This window comes from Stegodyphus dumicola, chromosome X2 (genome assembly GCF_044657685.1).
Source record: "Stegodyphus dumicola isolate Sdum_Otavi_A_Nest chromosome X2, ASM4465768v1".
Classification (NCBI taxonomy): Eukaryota; Metazoa; Arthropoda; class Arachnida; order Araneae; family Eresidae; genus Stegodyphus; species Stegodyphus dumicola.
The window spans coordinates 126,140,950-126,161,026 of NC_140781.1; the positions used below are offsets into that span (position 1 = coordinate 126,140,950).

At 34.8% G+C, this 20,077-nt stretch overlaps 1 protein-coding gene across 3 annotated transcripts in view; it reads right to left on the minus strand.

Moving 5' to 3' along the window:
• The window catches only part of LOC118192663 (larval cuticle protein 16/17-like), a 239,232-nt gene that overhangs the window by 115,921 nt on the left and 103,234 nt on the right, over positions 1-20,077 (minus strand). The window contains exon 1 of one of the 3 annotated variants that reach the window (XM_035363668.2): positions 9,213-9,280. The exons of the other annotated variants lie outside the window; for them this stretch is intronic. The gene's annotated coding sequence lies outside the window, so the exon portion shown is untranslated. Of the gene's footprint in view, positions 1-9,212; positions 9,281-20,077 lie in introns of those variants that run through there. 3 annotated transcript variants of the gene reach the window in all.

The following is a 20,077-nucleotide window of genomic DNA, read 5'->3' on the forward strand; positions in this document are numbered from 1 at the left end:
GTTTCTTTTCCTTTCATTACCAGTGAAACCATTTGGCAAAGTCCGACTTTTTTTAAATTACTTGAGCAAAAAGTCAATAATGATTTATTTAAAATTTTTTCTTGTTATACTTACAGTTTTTAGAAACATAAATAGATACATTTTTAAAGAACACAGTTTATGCCATTAATTATACCTGCTTACATGTATAAATAAGAATTATGTTCTATAGATTTTAACTTAACTGAAGACTTCGTAAAGTAATACGATCTTTTACATATACTTATTTTTGGGCTATTTCCTATAATTTTCAAGAACTTTTAAGAAATATTTTGCAGAATTTCTTGAAAATAGGTTTCTGAAAAGTGAATGAATTATAATGCCAACTGTTTTGATGGGAGATGAAAATTTATAGCTTTATTTTCGATTATAAATTACACTGATCGATATCTTCTAGTCTCAGAATTTTCATTCGAAGAAATAAATAACTTTAATAAATTTTATGGATTCTTTATCACTCTTCTTGAATAATGGCTCATTTATCTTCCTCTTTGAGTGTGTGGGTGTAACTTAATCAATTCTGATGTAAGAGTAAGGAGATTTTTACAGCTTTCTTTATTCTTTTTGAAATAAATCTAGGAAGTTTGCCATAAATAAAATGCTCTTGCATGTCACCAACATTTTATGATCTAATTTCTTTTTAAATGCATTATTTTAGATTTATAAATTCATGTAGGTCCGTCATATAATGTCAGGCAAAATTAGCTTGTCGACCAAGTGTGAAGGAAAAAATTGAGTGATATATTTTATTGCAATCAGGAAAAATTCAAATTTTTGTCTATCTAGTTGGCATTGCAGGGATTTTAGAATTTATCCATACAGGTCATACAATCAGCATACAATATACGTTGACTGGCTTATTAGGATTACGCAAGAGCACGCAAGGACTATTAATTAAAGAGAAGGTTATCTTCACGGAGAACATTTTAAGAGAAAATGAGTTGTATTGTAGAGACCTTAGGTATTTTTTGGAAGCAGGAGATGTGAAAAATGAGCAAAGCCTTCGCCGGGAATCGAACCACGGACCTCTGGAATACGCGCCCAGCGTGCAGACCACCACACCACGAAGGCAAGCCTAGAAGGCGGGAGAAATACCTTATAGTATTCATATTACCTAGAGCAGCGGTCGTCAACCCTTAGAACTTCACGGACCACTACATACATAATTTTATATTTGACGGACCACTAATATAAATTTAAAACAAAACCCTATAAATCAGACCTTAAAAACAACATATTAACACGCATTAACATCTCACTGATACAGAGATTTCGTTCACAATGAAAAATATTATGAAAAGTACAAAAATCTTACCTTTTTTTTACAGAAACCGTCACATTTCTATATCACTGAAAAGGAACTTCACGAAAAGCAAGAACAACTCGGCAAACGCAAAACAATATCAATAAACTGAAAGTATTATGCCGCCATTTTTTAATTATTGTAAGCATAATAATTATCGCTTACTCAGCAATGGCGCCATCGATCAACAGTTAGAGAAAACAAAACGGAAACTTCCAGTGATGCAATTATAAACAAGAATGCAGATGGTTCCCACAAAAATTCAGTTTCCTATTGTCACGGAGAGAAACTGTTATTAACGACTACAATAGCATATGTTTGTAATTCAAAAGGAAAGAGAATTTCAGTTCACGCTATTATTGATAGCAGCAGCATATCCATGGATGCCAACTCTCACTTTCAAATGTTGCTAGATAGACCTGCAAAAGTAAGCTAAAAAGTCGCAAATTCAGAAGAAATTTCGCTAAAAGTAGTAGCTAAAATTAAAAAAAAAAGTATAATTCATATTCCATAATAGGTTTTGTTACTTATCATTTTTTTAAACTGAATCTTCATAAAAATATAAATAATGTCGCAATTTTTCTGCGGACCATCAAAACGTTTTAATGGACCACCGGTTGGCGACCGCTGACCTAAAGGAAAACTACGAAAACTTCCGCTTACCGGGATTTGAACGCGGAATAAACAGTCATTGTTCAGCGACTTTACTGACTGAATGCTAATATTTGTGATCCACTCCTAATCAAAATTAAAGGATAACCTGAAAATATCGTATGGTCAATGAATAAGTTTTCAACAATTATACAATGACATAATTATTTATGTTACTTATCTGCAAAAAATATTCCTTATGGGTTAATAAGTAAACCAGAAATATAAGGTCCCACTTCTTCAGAAATACATTTTTTATTCCTAAAGAAGACCGATATATGTCTGATCGCCTTTCAAATTTGATAGTTTTATTCAAACGCTAGCCAGATGAAAATTGGTTTTTTCTTTTCTTTTCTTTTTTTGCTTAATTTTGAACTTTAAATTCGGTTGTTTTTCTCCCATTTCATTTTATAAACACTTACATTGGTTTCGGTGAAACAGCCAGTTCGAATAAAAGACCTCTCTTACAATAAAGAAACACTAGATACCTGAAGCTTAATTGGAGAGTCGTATACTTTAACTGGCAAGTCAAGTAGAAAACTGCAGCGAAAATCTATCTGCTCTTTGCAATGAAAATCATTCATCCTGTGTGGCAATTTTGGAGAATTAAAAATCTAATTGTTTCTCACTTACAGTGGGTGTCACATTACTCATCGTTATCAGTATTTACCAATTCATGCCACTTATTTGAAGTCATATAAAGAGGAGAAATTTGTGCCTATCGAACTCATTATTGTAATAAGATATTCTTTGTCTCTGATAACGCTTTGTACTTGAGTGAATTAGGAAAAAATAATAGGATATTTATAAATACGTACCTCTTGTTCTATCTAAAAGTGTGAAGCCTTATGTTAGCTATTCGTCTTATTTTGGGTAACCATCTGTTATCGTCTTATTATGGGTAACCATCTGTCACTTAATTTCACTATCAAGTATCGACACATTTTTTTACTTCGCGTTACAGGACTGATACAATTCTGGTCATTCACATAAAGTCTTCGACTTGACGTTACATAGGCAGTTTTACTCTTCGAAAAGTCTTTGTTTTCTCAGAATATTAGGAAATGACTGACAGCAGCAGAATCTTCTTGAAATCCACATAGATGCAAATCTTGTTTCAAAGAGACCAGATGCACATGAGAGTGGGAATGTTAATACACGGTAGATTAGTAAATTTTTTTTCTTCTTAAATTGTCAGATTAATCGGATTGTGAATTAACCGAATCCCCTCAAAAGTTAATTTGTTTAATGTGCAAAGAGGAAAATATTGCTGTCAACGTTAAATAAATTTCGAAATAAATACGAAATTTCGTATCAGTGCCAACGATTTCGATGAAAAAGGGTACCTTTTTAAAAACGAACTTCTTAACGAAGAAAAGCCGTTTTATGTACAGCATAATGTCTAAAAATACCGTCAAATTAAACAGTAATCTTGATTTTAATGCTTTTGTATGCATTTCTTAAATTGATTAATAAATGTAAATTTGTAATTTAAAAAAATGTATAATATTTCATTTAGGGTTATCTAGTTACACATGCTAGTTATCTGTGTTATTGCTTCGTTTCTGGTATAGAACTCCCAGAAAAAAGAATTTTGCTCCTCGATAGCAAAAAAATCTCGATTTTCCATTACTTAACCAGTGGAATTTCCTAGTTTTCCCCCAATAAAATTACAACTCTGCTACAACAACTGAGTAAAATATTTGCAGCTATCTACACATAAATTGAATGCTTATTTAAAAATAAAATATTTCCTAATTTTTTTATCCCTTTTCTAGTTTATATGAAATTTCAAAATTTAACGATATCAGTTAATGAAATACTTGCAAGTAATATAATGGTTCTGCGAAATATATTCTTGATTCCAAACCCTTACTGCTAGGCATCAGCCCATCGCTCTTAGAATACATTATTAGTTCAAAGGGGCAATTTGCCCAGAAGGATTATTAATTTCATTTTGGCATTTTGTGTTGAAAACTATAAACGATGAATCACTTTTCAAATTGTTGTCACCAAATATTATCGCCCTTTATTATATTTAAAGAAATTAAATAATGAAGAGTCTGCATGAATGTATGTATGTTTTGATAAAACGTCGGTGCCTAGAGCCATCAAAATTTGAATAACGTAATTTTCCATAGAATATCGGCATGTGAAAGCCCTAATTTGAATTTAAAATTTGTTTTATTATCGATTTCATATTTTATAATACTTCAACGAATTTTTCATTAACAAACTTAACGATTTCAAAGCGAGCAATGGCAACACTGTACGAAAAAAAAATTATCTCCAGCGTGCGATATATATTCCTGATATACTGATACTGAATGAGACCTAAAAACACTTTCCTTTTAAAATATATCTCCCCTTATGATCCCTGACACAGCCGTTTACTTTCCCCTTGCCTAATTAACGTCAGTCTCCTGCTCTTGACCGCATTTGCAAAGCCACCGACTGTACAGCATACAGCTGATGAGTCTTCCGGAGAGAATAATTTGCAGTCACCGAGGTTTTTTGTTAGTCTTAATCCTCCCATCCAATTATTATATTAGTCAAGTTGTGTGTATTTCTCTAAGTCAATTATAACTTTCCATCATTTGGATTGCTCGTCTGTTCAGGAAGCATTGCATTCACATCTGTTACATCTAATCCAACTGCGCTAGTGTAAAACTGATGTTTCACTTATTTGCAAAAGCAATATTTTGCTCACATTTAAAGGCAAATTTCGTATAATTTATTACCAAATAGCATTAGGAAAAAAAAAAAAAAAAAAAAAAAAAAAAACACGAAGTCTACATTTGGGACACTTTTCTAGAGAATAAGATAGCACAAGGTGTAAGATGTTTAGTTTTATAAGCTCCATCATAATCCATGTTTAAGCTTTTCATTAATTTAAGTTGGAAAATGCTTATATCTCCTTTTAGATTTAGTTGATATTTATGCTTCGAATTTCCACAGTGTAGGGATCTGATACTAACTGGGATCCATTTCTACGAATGCACTTTGAAGAAGAATGCAGAACTTTGAATATTATCGTAATTTCCTTAGTCTATTAGTTTAATCTAGGATTAAACTATCTGTCACAAGGTTGCAATCTAAATTAATTTTACGCAGTTTCCAATGATGTGACACAGCCAAAGGGAGTTGAATCTGAAGTGAGTGCCAGTCTGCACTGTCAAGTAAGATCATTAAAGTGCATTTGCTGTCTAAGAGAATATGGTCCACTTCTACTTGCAATGAGTAATGAAGATTCATTTGATCGGTACAAGCCCCAAACCCGTCCTCAGCCAGCTGTTAATTGAGCTACACAAATATTCAAAGCACCACGGTTTAAATTCCATATCCAGTTCCTGTCACAATAGAACTCAGGATTTACTCAATCTCCATTCGCTTTCAATAACTTGGATTCGAAATGCACTATGGATACATAGAAATCAACTGAATTGAACTGCCAAAGATCATAGCCTCCAAGTTATAATTGATATTAATTCAATATACAAAATTGTTTACATTCGAATGTTTTGAAGAGAATATAAATCCGGTAGTTTGGTTTAGATATTAATAATGTCAAGTATTTGCATAGAATGCTATAAAATATTGCTTTACAGTTTAAAATTATTGCCACTGTGATAATGACAAAATCAAATAAAATTTCCAATTAGCTGTGGTATTAATAATCGGGATTATTAAAGACAGCAGGTGCTGATCATATAATGATATCATTCTCAGAAATATTAATAAGATTCAGGAAAGGAAACCTGGAATGTCTAATAAGAACTATAATTATGAATATAAAGAAAACAGAATGCACAAACGCCTTTGGCCCGAATTATTGAATTCATATCTATATTTATGCTTACAGACTATTACTGTACTGCAGCAATGTTTCCCCAACCATAAAAAAATACAACAACAGCTTAAATATTAATGTTAGTTTTCGAATATTCAAACGCAGTTGTAGAGTATTTAATTCGAATCTCATTTTATCTTTCAACAATTTTCTTTATGTTTAAATTGTACCATCATAATGACATATGGTCGTATGTATACTATAAAAATCAAAGTATTTCAGGCATAAACATGTCAGTATACGCAATACTTAAGACTGCAGTTATTTTCCTTATATAACAATCAGTTTTAGAAAGCGATGTTTACTGGAAAATGTCAAGATTGGAAGTAACATGTAGCATAAAATCTCTTTAGAATTTAAGAAAGAATAAACCGTAATATCCAAATAAAGTGACACGGTGATAAGTTTCGAAAAATAAAGACAAGAAAATGTTCCTATGCTATATAACAAATCAATTGAGAGACGGGTGTCAGTTCTAGCTTTGTTAATGTTCTTCAGACAGAAGAAATATTTTGTATCCTTAAGGAAATCTTGTATGAGAAGACAAGAAAGCTCGTTGCCTTAAGCGAAATAATCTAAGAAATAATGTATCTGTTTAAGCATGCGCTTGGTATTCTTGAAGAATTCGTAGTACATCTGCGTGGTATTTTGTAAGTTAAGATGTGAAATCATAAGAATCCAAAGGCTTTCGTTTAAAAGTTTTTTTTTTTTTTTCAAAATAACTCTCTTTGGAATGTAAATGTTTCGGCAATGTAAATTGAAGGCCTTTAAGAAAAATTTTAATAATATGTGAATATATAGATAGGAATAATTAACTTTAGAAATCCGAAACCACTTATATAAGTGCGAAGAAGAAATGTGAATGAAATTTTTATACCATTTTAGAAAAAAAGGTCATCAACAGGTTTTGGTCTTTACGTATTGTGAAGAATTCAATGCCAAAGGCACCAAGAATAGAATTTTCTTCAGTAGATAACGAAAATGTTTTGGGACTAATTCCAGGCTATGAATAAGAAAACAAATACCTTTATTGAATTTCTGCAAAGATATATGAGGAGAATACTCATATTTTTATCACAACCTGCCATTCAAAGATGATTATTCTTTCAAGCGGATATTTCAGCGAATCTATATTCTTCCATTAAATGTGAGTAAATAAAAAAGGGTAATTTAGTTAAATGCAGCGTCCTGTACTCGAAAATACCTTTCAAGGATTAAATCAAATATGAGAGAAAACTATTGGGAAAAAATGACAGGGTGCATATTACATTAAATTTATTTTCTCTCTAAATGTCATTTCTTAATAAAAAAAAATTTTAAAGAAATAAATAAATTTTGATTTCATACTGCACTTTTTTTCTTTTCCCTTATTCCTGCCATTTTTTTTCAGTCTCATTCAAAGGAATAATATTTGGAGAAGAAGCGTCGTATGCTACTAACAATTTAAAAAAAAAATCAACTTTACCAGACGAAATGTAATTGGGAGACACTAATGTGAAGTAAAGTGGCTTTAGGCTGAACCAATTTGAGTGGGAAACGTCATAAGCTGCTTTTCAGATTTTCGTAAATTTTATTCCAAGCGACAAATTGATTTTAAAATTTGTTTGGCAAAAGACTAGCTTAGTTAGAGGAATGTCTGAAATATGTGACATAACTAGGTAAAGTATTCAGGATAATACTCGAGTTCTTTACGAATTGGAAAAAAAATTAAGGAAAACGAGTGGCCTTCGGCTCCAAACATGAATCACTAGTCGTGATTAGTTGCTGACGTCACTTTCTTAGCGTGGTATGACATTGCGAGTTCGTGATACGAGTTGATAGAATCAAGGAATTCCCAGTTTTTAATTACGTATCATGGTTCTTTAATAATCTTCCGGGAACATTTTTATATTTAGATATTACTGGGCATTTATTCCAGTATTTTTGCTAAAATTCTTTTCTTTTTTCAATTTATGTACGTAAGATGTAGTTCTTTTCTTTCTGCGATCCAATGGTGCAGGTTTTGAAATAGAATTTATTCCAATCAACCAACCTTTCTCTCATATGTATGCCATTTCAGTAAATAATTATTCTTTATTATACAATTCCAGATACATGTGTTGAGATTTTGCTTAATAAGCATTCAGGTGGAATACATTAATCAGCCTCATTTCTCATCAAGCGCAAACTAGTACGAGCTTCACTGAAATTTCATTGTTGTTTAGTACTTTTTTAATTGCTACTTACTTTATTGTAATGTTCTTTAATTATTGTTTACTTATTTTACTTATTATTTACTTATTTTAATATAATTTTATTTTAATTATTAATATAAAAATTTATTTATTTACATTTTAATGGGATAGGTTAATATTAATTTAGTTGATTAGTGACTAAAGTTGGCTAATTAATTGATTACGAGAAAATACACGAAGGCTATGTGTCTCAGGAGTGATGTCATGAAAACCGTTTCATATTCACGTTACAAAAGCAATAAACGATACGAAGCCATACAACCAGTTTAGTAATCAAACCTGTGAAACTGCCGCTATTTAGACGTCGTATACACTCTACCAATGCTGGACTGCTGCTCAACTAATAATGTAAACCAACGATTCTCGGTGATACGCAAGAGAAAAATAGGTGGTACGCAAAGAAACAAAGTATTTTTAACTATTAAATTAGAAAATCTCGTGAAGAAAAAGAGCAATTGATAGTAATTTCCTGTGATCGAACTCTAACTGAAGATTTCAAAAATAACACACTTATTAACTTTTGGCTGAACCGAAAGAAAGAATTTAAAGGTATTTCAAATAAAGCTATTAAATTTTTATTGCCTTGTTGCAGAACCTATTTGTGTAAACAAGGATTTTCTTCCATGTTATATTTGAAAAATAAATACAAAACAAAATTAAAATTGGATCCTAATTTACGGTTAAAACTATGTGAAACAAGACCAGACATAAAGAAACTGATCTCTCTTAAACAGGTCCAAATTTAACACTAAGTTTTAGAATTAAAGTATTATAACTTAAATTTTGATAATTAAAATGGTAACCAGTTTTTAATCTAGTATTTTTATGTGTGCATATTTAATATAAATAGCCAATAGATTGTGCAAATGGCAATATTATATATATATATATATATGTAAGAAAAATAAAGAATATGTAAAAGATCGATCTAGCAGCGCAAATTAATTTTCCTTCTGTATTCTAAAAATAGTAGTAACTTCTATTTTCACAGCATCATTTAGAGACTAATCTATGTCATACGATGCTTGCGTAATTCTCATGATGTAAATGGAACTAAAAATAAAACAGCCAATAGTAATTTTACAGAAATATTAACTATTCAGTGAATATGCATTGAGAATCAAAATTAACTCACTCTGAATTAAGATTTCACCCTGCACTTGCTTTCAACGCTTTCGCCTTAGCTGGACGTCTGTCTGTCTGCTCCTTCTATTTCACTGCAAATGTATCTAAAATGAAAGCTTTTTGGAATAGGCACATTTAATTTGCCAACTTGTTTGTGGCTGCAACATGTTTGCTAAAATAAATAATGAAGATTTAATCTGCCTTCGCCTCTAATTTCCTGTTCATTATGGATCAACACTTCTACGCTATCAAAATTCCTGTTGGTCATTTACTTCTGAGTTTGTTTTTATCATATGTAGTGTATATTTTGTTTTATATTTCTATTAAGAAAAAAATAATCATTGTAAAATGTAGTGATCGTACAAAAGTTTTTAAATTTTTGTTAGATGGTACGTATTTGACAAAGGCTGTAAACGTTTGTTCCAATCTATATTCTTCAGTCACCACTGTGAGATTTAAAGCGCGAATTTCAGTGCTTCAGATCGTCGACACATTGCAATACCCAGGCTGAAACTATTTCAGGCTATATCCATTAATGTGATTTCGAGATTCAAAACGATTATTTCTTTACCATAATAGTAGTTGAAATGAATTTTTACAATTTTTTTTTAATTTCTAGTTTACATGATTTATATTTAATATTTCATGTGTGTCAAATATGCCATCTCTTTTAATACCAGTTTATCCCACACCTAGCCAAGCAAAAGTGCTCGTGTAATATCTGTGAGATGATGTTTTCGTTCTTATATGTAATCTGAATTACTTACAGCAAATATAATACGGGGGGGGGTGAGCTATATTGTAGGCATTTTGAAACTTACAGAAACAAATTGGAAAAATAACTAAAAATTCGAAACCTTTTCTGAAGAGGGCTGGGTTGGGTTATTCAATTATGGCAAACCACACGAGGGCTATCTACCTAAAGGGAGGGATGCCTTTGTGGATGATTTTCTAAGGGAAACTGGCTCGTATACACGTTACACATGGGGAAAACCACGAAAACGTCCATGCAGTCAGCCCGTTTGCGGGATTCGAACGTCGGACCGAACTATCAGTGTTCAGCAACTTTACCGCTCGGCCGCTGGTGGGCTCAAATTTTTTGAAGAATGAACAATGTGAACACTCATATAAGTAGCGAACGGTATTAAAAGTTCAATGTTTGGTGATACTGGTGTAAAATACTGATTTCTTCCTGCATTTTATATATAAGTATCTAATTATGTACACGAGAATTACCTGCCTTTGAAAACGTCTTCTGGGCAAAAATTTCATTTCATTTAATTTATTGACTTCTTCACATTCATGCCATCAGTGAATGACTGGACAAAACCGCTAAAAATGCTAATTAGACCCAGGTTAAAACTCTTGCAAGCGTGGTAGTTGTGTGCGTGTTTTTGTGGTTTTCCAAAACAACAACTGAAAGGTAAACTCATCTGGACGCCGACCTGAGTCACATTCCATGCAGTGTCCGAGAATAAAATCGACATCAATGGAAAGTTAAAGGTTAACATCACGTTTGGGGGTGCCGCTTACCATCACATGGCATATATTACAGATATTACCAACCCTTGCATACTCGGATTAGATTTTTTAAGGAAATGCAATTTTCCCCTGGACTTGAAAACTAACGAACTTCATTTTGCCACTAGGGGCATAAACTTGTTTGGAACTAAAGATGAAGGAGTTAAATCCGTCCACCAAATAATAGTCCAAGACGATACCACACTACCAACAAGAACATAATTTTAACTTCTTGGATTCATAGCTGAAAACAGAAATTTATGGTATGGCATCATGGAATATCTCAAGAACTGTAACAGCCCTAAAAGAGTGCTAGTAGCCTCGGTACTCGTTGATCTATCGAAGACCATCATCCCGATGAGAGTTACCAATGTAACTGATAAGGTGAAAGCTATTAGAAAAGGTGAAATGGTGGCAGCAAGGATTACAGTAGCCTGCGTTAAACGAACTAGTAGTCCTACAGCGTCTGTGCCTTCGGTTTGGTTTGTTTTGGTTTATTTGATTATTGCAAATCCCTGGAAAGTTATATGACTACGGGGAGGGATGCTTTAGCGAAGAACGTTCTAAGGGAAACTGGCTCGTATACACGTTACACATGGGGAAAGCCACGAAAACGCTCATTCAGCCAGCAAGTTTGGGATTCGAAGCTCGGATTGAACTACCAGTGTTCAGAAACTTTACCGCTTGGCCGTTGGTTGGTGAACCGTCTGCATCTTCAGAGAGCTTAACATCGGAGTTATTGCAGAATGTATATCTAAACGATTGAAGAGAGAAATGACGCACAACGTGATATTAAAGAATTTCAAGATATTTTCTCCCGCTCATCTTATGACGTACGCCGCACCAGTTTGAAACTGCACAGAATTGATACGGGGGTCATCAGTCAATCAAGCAATATCCGATACGTCTACCGAATGCTAAACAGAAAAATACCAATTCAACACCGTCTGACCCAGACCTGTGGAGTGACGGAGAAGTCAGAAAAAATCAGTTGGAAGACCACGACATTAAACCCATAACTGACTGAATGGAATCTTCGAGTAGGAAACTTAACTGGCAGGACATTTCGATACATAGTACAAAAAAGAAACAAAACTGCGCTTTCTGGGACTCATTCCATATTCTAAACCGCGTCTTATACTGGAAGTTCGAATCGGATGATGGAAAGCCATTTCAATAGCAGCTCATATTGTAAGGATTTATTTTATTCTAACCAATTATTTTTAGTTGAACTTTCCGGTCTCTTCTGATTCCAGTTTCCTGCCGGAATGTAAATTTGTTATGACGTAGATGCAAATTCTAAACGTGTTTCAGAAGATGTATTTAAGCTGCGTTGTAGGAAATCAAAAAGGATAGCAGTAGCGGACTTAGTTCCGATGCTTATGCTGCATATATAAATTTAACTCTCTAGTTCGGTGTTTGACACATTTCAGTTTAAACATATTTCTTGGCCTGGCTTTGCTGTGTATAACCGATTTAGCGTTAGTTAAGCTAAGGAGCCTGTCATTAGATATCGTAATTTACTAGTGATTTGTTACATTCTTATTTTCTGTTAATCTACGTAGCCATAAATGGTAATGATTTGTGAGCATGAAGTGCGTGCATATGTTCATTTTAGTTTAAAAGAAAAGGTTATTTTAAAACATTCTTCTGCAGTTTATTTTTCAAAAAACATAGCGAGAATTATATACTTCGTCTTCGACATAGGTTCAAGATTGTATGCTCCCAAAAGAACACCTGCCGCCTGGCAGGCGGCCACTTCGGAGTCATGTAGACTTTGCAAAGAGTTCGAGAGCGCTTCTACTGAATTACTGCAGACGTGCAAAAGTGATACCAATTATGCGACGCTTGTGCGAGTTTAAAAAGACCGAAAAAACGCAGCCAAGATCTCCTGCAACGTTACAGTGTAGGAACTCATGTTGAACGTATTGCTTTTGATATCCTGGGACCTCTGGTACGAACAGCTGATGAAACAAATTCATATTCGTCATTATTGGTTATTTCAAACGTTGGCCTTAAGCGTGTCCTATCCCTGATCAAGGGGCTGTCACGATAGCAGAAGTAATAATACAGTATTGTATTTCCAGGTTTTGAGTGCTTCTTCAGTTGCATTCCTATCAAGGAAGGAATTTCATCTCGGTTCTAATTGAAAACTCTGCAAGCTACTTGGCATCGAGAAAACCCAATGACACCTTTACATTTCCAATTAGACGGCGTGGTAGATAGGTTTAATCGAACCTTCTTTAATAACCTCTCGCTGATGGTTTCTAGAAACCAACAGGACTGAGATCAGAAGTTATGACTGTTTTTTTCGGCCTATCGCAGTACTGTCTACGGGACTACCGGCTCATCCCAGACGTGACTTTCGTCTGCATGGTGATCTGTTATTTGGTCGCCCTCCTGATACGCCTTCATCGCCTGAGAATAACATTTAAGATCTCCAGACACGGTTTGAAGTGATGCACACTTTTGCACGAGAGTGAGTCAGCTTGTCGACGGAGAAGATGAAGACCCGATACGACACGACGTCTACAGGACATCGATTCAACGGACAAGGTGTGGTTATGGAATCCGATTCGACGGAAAGGATTTTGTCACAGTCATCTTGGGGGATACATACAGAAGGACAGAAGGACTTTTGCGATTTGTCGTACAGAAGGACTTTTGCGATTGTGACGAAATTTGGTATGCTAAAACATGCAAATGATCAAAGTTTCAAGGAAAATGAACAGGAATTGCGATCATAGCGCGCATTTCTAGTGCGCAATTCGCAAAGTATAAAACCAGTAACAGAGGCGGAAAATTTATCTTTTTTTTGTAGCTGCCATTGTAATTCCGTAAAGAATCAACTAAAGATGCCATTACGACGATATCGAAGACCTTACAGACAACTAACGACTCCGAACGGGGTCGCATTGTAGCCGCCACCTACAGCGTACAGACACAGCTGTAAAAAGATGTTGGCAGCAATGGTTGCTACAAGAAATTGCCGACGAAATGAAGGCTCTGGAAGGCCAAGGATAACAAATGCAAGGCAAAATAAGATGATTGTTCGCCAGGCCCGAACAGCCCCAACGGCTCTTGAAACAGATGACCACCGTGTTCGTGTCTGGACTGGACGAGGCCAGCGGTCCCAATCAGCCTTGCTTCACAAAGGCATACAGTCATAACCCCTGGTGTGATGGTGTGGGCCGCTATTTCTTATGACAGCAGGTCATCTTTAGTCCTCCTCCGTACATGTTTAACAGCTCAAAGACATGTTGATACCATTCTGCGGCCGGTTGCATTACCTTTCATGGCACGTCATCCTGGGGCCATTTTCCCACAAGATAATGCCAGACCACATACCGCTCGCATATCTCTGTACTGTCTCCGTGCGATTGATACTCTTCCTCGGCCAGCATTGTCACTAGACCTTTCACCAATCGAGCATATCTGGGACATGGCGGGCTGCCAGATTCGGGCACCACAAAATATCGCAGATCTGGAGCGACAACTGATGAATGCCTGGCAGAATGTGTCGCAGAATAACATTAGGAACCTCTAGCACTCCTTGCCTCGAGAATTGAAGCATGCATTGCCGCCAGAGGCTGTACGACCAACTACTAGTTTGAACACTCAATGGGTGATTGTGAGCCGTAAACAGGTACCATGACCTTGATTTTTTTAATCATTTTATTTAGGAAAGGTCTCAGAGGTTACCTAACGGATTTCTACGGTCTCCAGGAAGTAAGACAGATTGTCAGCTTTGTCAATAACAACAAGACCATCATACAAGTCATACCAGTTTAAAACCTGACGATATGTAAAAGGCAGCATGGTTTATATAAATATGTAAATAACTCACGTTTTCATATATATATTCAAATTACTAATCAAACTTGTTTCACTAATATAACTAATCAATGTAAGTTGGAAAAACCAACATCAAATTGTAATTATAAATGTAATTTGTTTTGTAATTAATTAATAACGAATGACCTGTAGTGCCCAATGAGAGGCGAGGCAGGTTAAGGATAATTATTATTAATCATTTTATTATCTGTGTGTGAGCTATACACATATTCAATTTCACCAAAAACAGACATTTCCTTCATGGTGCTTCGATTTGTTTGCAAAAGAGTGTAAATAGTATACATTTCCCCTATTTGTTTTTAAAATTGCATGCATTTATTTATTGGTTAAGTATCTGGTTTGTTTATTGTATTTACTGAAATCTTTGTTTTAGTATTGCATTAATTTTTCGCAGTTGTAAGTACGGCCTCTTGTTAAGGGACTGTACTGCCCGGACGTACACTTCTGGGGAAGAGGGCAGTGTTACGAATTTTTAATGTAGATATGGATAATTTTGAGGAAAATTTATGTTAAATTTTTGTATTTTTCTGTATAATATAACTTAAAGATCTCGAGATAAACGATGCTCTGCCGGAAAAATAAGAACACAGAGTATAAATGTTTAGGTATTATATATCGAACAAGAAAAATTTATAACATTAAATTAACAAGAATGTACATGAGTATGCAACGGCAAACGGGCTGGCTGCTGAGAAGGTGTTGCGTGTAACGTAAACACGAGATAGTTTTCCTTAGAAAATATTCTGTAAAGGGCTCACTCCTTTTTAAAATGCCTTAATGTGAATTGCTGTGATCAGTAATATAAATCCTTTCCTTAAGCAGAAAGCAGTTTCCTTCTTACTTTAGAACTTTCAAATAAACAATCAAAACGAGTATATCGAGTAAAAAAAAGTTTTAATAGATGCGAGCAAAAGTTTTATTATCATGAAAATTAAAGATCGATTATGAACGTAAGTTGTCACGTAACTCAGAAAACTTCAGACCATCTGTCGACTCATCCAAAATAATGGACTAAGTTTAAAGACAGTTTTACTGTCTACTATAAATGAATTTCCTTTCATTCCTATAGTTTGTTTTCTATACTCACGAAAGAGATTCATAACAAGTTCGAGTCTTACTTCAAAGTATACACTAAAAAGACCATCAGTGGAATCTCTGGTGCTTATCTAAAGGATGGCGCATTACTGAAAGGATTGCAAGTAAGCTTTATCAAATCTTGTTGTTTCTTTACGTGAATGGAATAATTGAGTATGAGACATTGTAAAAAAAATTTCTCTTAAGTGAAAATACCGAGCCTGTTGAGAAAAATATGGTACGTGAAACCTCAGTGAGAAACAGAAAGTTTTATTTATTTCAGCTTCATATAAAGCTGACCCTCATTAAATTGTTTACTAAAATAATGTTTAAAAAAGGCTGTGGGTTCTAAGAGAGATTTCCCAACACATTTCAGTATATCTTTTGATTCCCTTAAAAACTGATGGGTGATAGTAAAAACATAAATATCATATTTGGATTCAGTAGTTTAAAATTCATAAGAAACGTACAAAGAAAATAAAGTAAAAGGACGAAAATGTGTTTAAAATTCACGATGACGTAATGCAATTGCGGAAAAGCGATTTAGCGCTGTCTGTTTTCATGGAGAACAGAGAACACGACCGGAAAGTGTTTAAACCAGCGGTTCTCAATCTTTTGAATAAAGCGTAGCATCTAAACAAAGATTGGAAACCTTTAGTACCACCACTACAAAGTACTGCTACCATCACCACTCTTGAACAAAGCTCAGATCGCATATGGTGTCAGATGGGGTCTGTGGACCCGAACATCCGTTGTATATAAAAAAAAAAATTATTTATTTATCTAGAAAACTATGCCGCTTAAAATTACTGTTTTCAGTTAAAATACTGAACATATTTTAACGTAAAATTAAGTTATAAACCATTTCATAAAATTCTATTTGAAAACCATGCACTAAAGGTATAGTATTCTTAGTATGTATAAATTCATATGACCCTGCATAACAGTCAAGCACATATTTTCACTTCATTAATTACAGGTTAAATGGTGGTTGTCTGGTGGAAGCTCTACACCGAGAGAAATATATAAAAGTCTGGAATTTTAGTAATACAAGGCGAATCCCTTTTCAGAGCATATACAACAAAGCTAACGATTTGTTTACTACGTAGCACATCTCGCTAATACAAATTTAGTTTATAAGTTATTGCTTCCGCCTTCCTAGCGTGCCTTCATGTTGTAGTGGTTCTGCACCTGGGCCGGTATTCAGGAGGTCTGTGGTTCGATTCCCGGCGAAGGCGTTTGCTCATTTTTTATCTTGCATGCTTCCAAAAATATCCTAATGTCTCTACAGTGGTCCCGAACTAAAACGGTGTTGGATGAGGATTCTCCACACCCAGGATTTGAAAATTGGGTCCCCTAAAACCCCAGTCGCCCTTTAAAAGGGGGAGTATATAAAGTATTTCTCCCGCCTACCTAGCGTGCCTTCGTGGTGTAGTGGTTCTGCACACTGGGTCGGTATTCCAGAGGTCCGTGGTTCGATTCCAGGCGAAGGCGCTTCATATTTTTAATCTCTCCGGCCTCCAATTAACCTAATATCTCTACAAGTTATATCAGCATATTCATTCAGATAGTGATGGTTAAGCTTAAATGAGCACATTTTAAGGAAATAAATGAACTTCATTCGGCTGAAAAGCCCCCGAATACATAATTCCATAGTAAGACAAAATAAACTTGCTCGTATATGAACATCTTGATGGTATAGTTTATGTGAAAATGTTTGGGACATTAAGCTAGAGTTGAAAAGGATGGCATTAAGTGCATATGTGCAAATTGCCGAATTTCAGCATTATCGCTTTTTCAACTTAATTTTGTAAACTTCTCTCAGATTAGATAGTCTAGAAGATGAAGCGTGGGTAATATAATCTCATTTGCATTCCTTGATGAGAGTAAGTTTTGCCTTCGAGCGTTTCGTAAAAATAAATTCCTATGAAAGCACTGAAAATAAACCTGCTTGCAGGCCATCTATTCGGATGTAAATGCTATTGACTGCACACACAAAAGACGTTCAGCTTCTAAAATTGTCATTTCACATGTTAGAGGAGTTTGAATTCAAAGTAAAATGCGAATAGCTGAGAACTACTAGCAGAAAGTGGGTGGTAAGTTGTGAAACGTCTGGAAAGATAGGAATAAACTAAAGAACAAGATTTTGAAGCAGATAAAACTGAATAACATGTTGGTTACTCAAATGCTGAATGCTTCTTCTCTAGATGCAGCTTATTTGCTAATTTAATTGATAGTAAAATTACAGTGTTGTTTTTGAGATGCATTAGGGCTAAATTATTGAACATATTATCATAAAATGCTTACAATTAATCCATTAACTGACAATTTGTTTACTCGAAATTTATCTTGAAAATAAGCTAGTTTTACGTCATAAAGTTATGATTGGAATGATTTAATGCTCCCCCCAAATTATTATTGTTAGGAATCGTCCATTTCTTTTTACGGATCCCTGTTTCGGTAACAGAACAGTTATGTACTACTGTGAGTACCACTGTGCAACTACTGTGCAAAAGTATTCTACATGAAGTCTAACACTACACTAACTGATTCTTAACCACTATTTTGCACATGGCGCATTTTCTGTGCTTCCCTTCACAAGACATAGACATTCGCAAATGTATGCAATGAATTAATAATTAATTACACTTACGCAGGGGACAAAAACACTAAAACCACAAGCGTAAAATTAAATTCAAGTAAACATTTCACTCTGCAATATAGGCCCACCAGCGGCCGAGCGGTAAAGTCGCTGAAAACTGGTAGTTCGGTCCGAGGTTCGAATCCCGCGAACGGGCTGGCTGCATGGGCGTTTTCGTGGTTTTCCCCATGTGTAACGTGTATACGAGCCAGTTTCCCTTAGAAAGTCCTCCACGAAGTCATCCCTCCTCTTAGGCAGATAGCCCTCGAGGCTTTGCCATAATTACACACACACACACTCTGCAATATTATATTATTACAGAGCAGCGTTTCTCAACCTTCTTCTACACGCATACAACTTGACCTCATCGCTAATCTACGTATTAGGTATGATTACGAACATATACACCTACAGTTACAGTAATAATAACTATAATACAAAGAGAAATTTTTATTTTTAATAAAAATGTTATGCAAAAATGACGTACATTGATAATTATACATATTTAATTAAATAAAAAAATATAAGTACATTTTATGGAAACCTTGAGGCTGTTTGGTTTAGATAATTTAAAATACGGATTGGAAGATGAAGTTTCAAGTTCTCCTAGATACTTACGCTGGAAAATCTGTTCATGTACCTATTTTTAAGGAAGTGTAGCAAGAGAAAGCCTCTCTATTAATACGGTGTTTACGAATGGTAAAAGCGGTAATCGCTTTGTTGAATAGCTTAGGATATTCTTTTTTCCTGTCTGTTAAAAATGAGATGAGGGATTTATTTTCGAATTCTACTTTGAGTGAAGAATTCGTTTTCAGTTCAATCAATTGAACTTTTTCTCGGCCCGATAAACACTAGTGATGCACACAGGAAATAATTTTCACCGAAAAGGAACGCAGCCAAGTGGTCGTCTATTCCTCGTTTGCGAAAATAATTTTCGGAAGTTGCTTTCAGACCATTCAGATGTTGTATTATCCTAGCTTCTTCGCAGAAATAAAATTGTATTACAGAAAACAGCGCCGAATTGCCTTCCCGCTTTTTGTAAGGATTCTTGAAGTATACCTATTATTGTGTGTCGTTCGGTGATCCTATTTCTTTCTTCAGATACTGGTCCTGCAGATAAAATATATATCTAAACTGAATTCAAAACATTCATATCTTTCTAAATTAAAGCTATTTTTGGTTTCAGTTTAATTATTTTGATTTTTCATAATGAAATATTTGAATCGGAAATTCCAGTTGTTACACCAGCTTTTTACCTTTTCTCTTAGGCTCAGTCGGTTATAGGCGAAAACATCGTAGGGATTTTCGTCATTTTATCTATATGTAAAGTGAACACGAATCATTTTCTCTCAGAAGGTCCGGGCCCACCAGCGGCCGAGCGATAAAGTCTCTGAACACTGGTAGTTCGGTCCGAGGTTCGAATCCCGCGAAAGGGCTGGCTGCATGGGCGTTTTCGTGGTTTTCCCCATGTGTAACGTGTATACGAGCCAGTTTCCCTCAGAAAGTCCTCCACGAAGGCATCCCTCCTCTTAGGCAGATGGCCCTAGTGTGCTTTGCCGTAATTAAATAAACCAAACCAAACCTCTCAGAAGGTCCTTAACGAAAAAACCAATTCCCTTAGGCAGACAGCCTTCGTGTGCTTTGCTGTATTCAAATACCCTAACCAAATCAAACCTTTCTTTATTATTTATTGTTAAATGTTCGGATTGGTATTTGTGTTTCTGGCTGCTTATGTACCATGCCTTATTTAACCGTATACGGTAGTATTGCTTTGCGCAGTTCCT